Here is a 4259-nt window from a genome sequence, read left to right on the forward strand (position 1 = left end):
TGCCTCCCACCTCCTGGGATAAGAGCAAAGGGTAGGATTATAGAAAAATATATAGCAGTATGAATAATTGGAATAAGCCACCCACGATTACAAATCTCTAGAGGCAACCACTCTCCTTCTTCATCTGTGAAATGAACATAATTCTTATAAAGGATTGAGGGAGAAGCTCTTTTAACGTTTTGGCATATTCCTTTTTTTTCTTTTGAGATAGGCATATTCCTTTTTTTTTTTTTTTCTCTTGAGACAGGGTCTCACTCTATTGTCCAGGCTGGAGTGCAGTGGCATGATCTCTGTTCACTGCAACCTCTGCCTCCCAGGTTCAAGTGATTCTCCTGCCTCAGCCTACGGAGTAGCTAGGATTACGGATGGGACTCACCATCTGGGACGTGCAGGGTGCTGGAGGGTAAGCAGCCGAGATGTGAGATCTACACAGAACTGCTTTCTGCCTAAATCTGTTTAAGCCCCATTTAATTTGGAGTCCCCTGGACTCAGTTAATCCCTAACAGAGGGCTAAATTCCCAGAGAGAGGGGAAAGCTAGGACTTTAACTCATAACTGAGATTGCCCAGGAAGCCCCAGTAGAGGTGGTTAATTTTTGCCCTCTGCCTCATAAGATGGACTAATCAGGACCTCAGCCAATGTGATTGACCTGAATGACAAACACTATTGCTTTTCCGAGGTGGCTGGAGTTTTCCATCTTCTAAAATCGACACCCTTGTCCAATCACTTCGAGGCAGTTTCTTGAGTATTCTCTTAAGGATCAGAGACCAAAGCACTGTGTAAAACTGTAATGTTCCCATTAGGTACCATCTAAGGAGGGTAAACAGGAGAAAGTTCACCTTTCAAACCTTAATCTGATGCTGTAAACAGCAGTTGACTTCTCATTTACACAGGCAAAACACTGTAAACTATTTTAGCAACTGTTTTATGTAAGAAAAAAAATAGGATTTTGATGGTTAATGCTATATTTTAAACACATTTATCTCCATAGCTACTATCTTAAGAAATAATAGTTTTTGCATTTGTGTCTGCTTTTCTTCTTGAATTTAGTTGTCCTCTAACCAAGCTGACGGGCAGGGAGTTGGACTGGAAAGGGCGTCTCTATAGTAGGCGTATCTCTGTGGCTGGGGTTGAGGGACTGATTGTTCAAGAAAATATCCCTTTGTTCTGAGTTGGAAGAGGAGGACGAGAAGGAGGAACACCAGGAATCCCAGAAACCTCTTCACTCCCGGGGACATAGAAATGGTCGGAAGTGGATGGGCATGCTGTCTATAGAGATCGGCATTCTGGATGTATGCTTGGATTTCCTGGGCCCTTTTATTCCACATAAATTACTGTACTTATTGGGGATGTAAAGCTGCAGCCTGTCCTTGGGAGAATATTCTCTTTCTGTAACAATATTCAGGATATTGTCAGAGTGGGACTTTCTACTTCTCCTGTGGAAATGGTGATGAGATCTGGATCCCCTCTCTTCAGAATGGTACACCTAGGTCTTGTCACTCACTGGACACTGCCTGATCTTGATGTTGCAGTTTCCATTGTCAATGACATCATCTGACCTTCTGTGGTCTGGATTGAGACTTGGATTGTCTGAGTACTGGCAGATGTACTAGTTTTTCATCAGGCATGATTTTTTTTTTCTAGACAAAATTTTGAACTTAGACTCTTTAAGGACTCTGTACTTCCATGCAGCAGAGTTCAAAGTTTCCATACTGCTGATTTTCTCACAATCTTCTGCCTCCGTTTTTTTCAGAGTTTGCAGAGAATATAAGGATGACCTCAGCTTGCTTCATCCATCCTCTGAAGCTACTGTGATGTTGGACAAAGCCAAAGAATCCATAGAATCCTGAGCACGTTGCTCTGGTTTCAAATCTGACAAAAACCCTAGGGATTTTCATACCCCTGTGTTTGATCGTTAGCCTACCCTGAAGCCCCATGGTCCAGATCCAATTTCTGGAGCCGTCTACTGTTTGCAGGGCCTGGGTGGTTGCCATGAGCAGAAACACTGTTCATCTTGTGCCCAGTCCATATCAGGTCAGTAATTTTTACTTGCAAGGTTCTGGTTGTTTTGCTTTAGCTTGTTCTTTTCTTTTCTTTTCTTTTCTTTTCTTTTCTTTTCTTTTCTTTTCTTCCTTCCTTCCTTCTCTCTTTCTCTCTCTCTGTCTTTCTTTTCTTCTTTCTTTTCTTTTCTTTTCTTTTTGACATAGTAATGCTCTGTCACCCAGGCTGGAGTGCAGTGGTGTGATCTCAGCTCACTGCAAGCTCCGCCTCCCAGGTTCAGGCGATTCTCCTGACTCAGCCTCCCTTGTAGCTGGGACTACAGGTGCCCACCACCAAGGCTGGCTAATTTTTGTATTTTTAGTAGAGATGGGGTTTCACTGTATTAGCCAGGCTGGTCTCCAACTCCTGACCTTGTGACTTGCCCACCTTGCCCTCCCAAAATGCTGGGATTACAGGCATGAGCCACCATGCCCAGCCCAAGGTTGCATATTTTTGAGTAATAAATCTGACTTTGGGAAAGAAGAGATATCCAACAAAAAGGATTTATGCTAGGCACGAGAAAAGCACGCTTCTGCAGCACGCCAACACTTCCCATCATAGGTCATCTGCACATGGTCGACACTAATATGTTCCCACAGATTTCACAGCACTCTGTGTAGACAGGCTCAAAACAGCCACAGCAGAATGGGTGGCCATCCTTCATAACATACGTTGTCCTCTGGGGACCATTTTGCGCTCAAGGCAGCAGAAGTGTTTCATGTGCCAATGGTGACTCTCAGTTTCTGTGCAAACATCAACAAAATTATCTCAGCACATGCTGAGCTTCAGGGTTTGAGCAATTCAGCATGGTGCCTGCCACAGTGAATTTTTTCATCCTGATAAAAATAGACGAGGTTGACCAGCAGCTCTTTATACGTGAAACAGACAAAACAGAATGAGTACCAGCACACTCCAGGGCCCACTCGAGAGGCAAACACTGCAGTTTTATCTCCGTTGATCTTCAACCCACATTGCTCACACATAGCGTGCATTACTGCTCTAGACAAAAGTTTAATCATGCCTCTTCCAAGTGCTTCTTTCTGCTGCTAAGCACTGAACACTTGGAATTCTTTATTCTCATCTTCATTCAAAGACTGACAGTACTATATCTCATTATCATGTGGTGGCAACTGGTATACAAGCCCTTTAATCAGATGTTTCTTTCCAGGGATGTTAATATAAGGACATTTTCCGCTGATAAGCAAGCAAAATAGAGCTGGTTCTGCTCTGATCTAAGGCCCAGGGGACCCTGAAGTACTCCTCCAGTGCATAGCCAGAATCATTATCTGATATGGAACTTCTCTGATACCTAAAGGCAAATTTGCTCATTTTGGGCTCCATCTCCAAAGGCATGATAATAAAGTCAAAAAGCCAGTTTTTGACATCAAACAATGGCTGCTGTGTCAGCCTGCTCCATTCCCAGGAGTCTTAGTGAGTGAAGCTGCTGAAATGCCCTCACCTCTTCATCTTCAACTCTTTTTCCTGGAAGCAGTGGGCTGGCATAGAAAATTCCCTGGGTTCCAGAGTCAGAGAGAACTGGGTTCAAATCCCAGTTCTGGTACTTACTAGTTGAGTGAGGTTGGGCAAGTTCTGTAACTCTCAGAACCTCAACTTCCATAGCTGTAAAATGGATATCATATGAATAATAGGGATGTAGTAAGGATTAGGTAAGAGAAACAATGTGAAGCATAGGGCCTGGTATATACTCTCTGTTTAACAAATAATAGTTCTTTCCTATTCTATTTTTCTGTTAAACAAGAATTGAACTAGGTTTGGTGTTGCCATCTCTGATAGGCACTAGGATCACCATTCTCATATTTGAGTATGGCTTAGAGAAGACCACATTTTTTCCATGCCTTTGTACATGTTGTTCCTCAGTCTAGAGTCGTGATTCTTAAACTTTACAATTCATCAGAATCACCTGTAAGATCTGCTAGAACTCATATTTCTGGAACCCACATCTAGAATTTCTGACTGTATGTCTGGGGAAGGGCCTGAGAATTTGCATTTCTAACAGGTTCTTAATTGATGCTGGTGCTGTTGATCTGGAAACACATTTTGAGAATCACTGGCCTAGAACAACGTACCACATTTTCTACCCTCTGGCTGACTCCTACTCATCCTTCAAGTCTCAGCTTTGATTTTATTTCCACCAGAAAGTCTTTCTTAAACCTGAAGTCCAAATTAGGTATTCAGTCTCTGTGCCTTCAAAGCTCCCTG

At 42.9% G+C, this 4259-nt stretch overlaps 1 pseudogene; it reads right to left on the reverse strand.

The window, feature by feature from the left end:
• Nucleotides 1-993: 993 nt before the first annotated feature.
• On the reverse strand, nucleotides 994-3392 carry LOC112619361 (annotated as a pseudogene).
• Nucleotides 3393-4259: the final 867 nt, after the last annotated feature.

Source organism: Theropithecus gelada, chromosome 2, assembly GCF_003255815.1.
Source record: "Theropithecus gelada isolate Dixy chromosome 2, Tgel_1.0, whole genome shotgun sequence".
Lineage (NCBI taxonomy): Eukaryota > Metazoa > Chordata > Mammalia > Primates > Cercopithecidae > Theropithecus > Theropithecus gelada.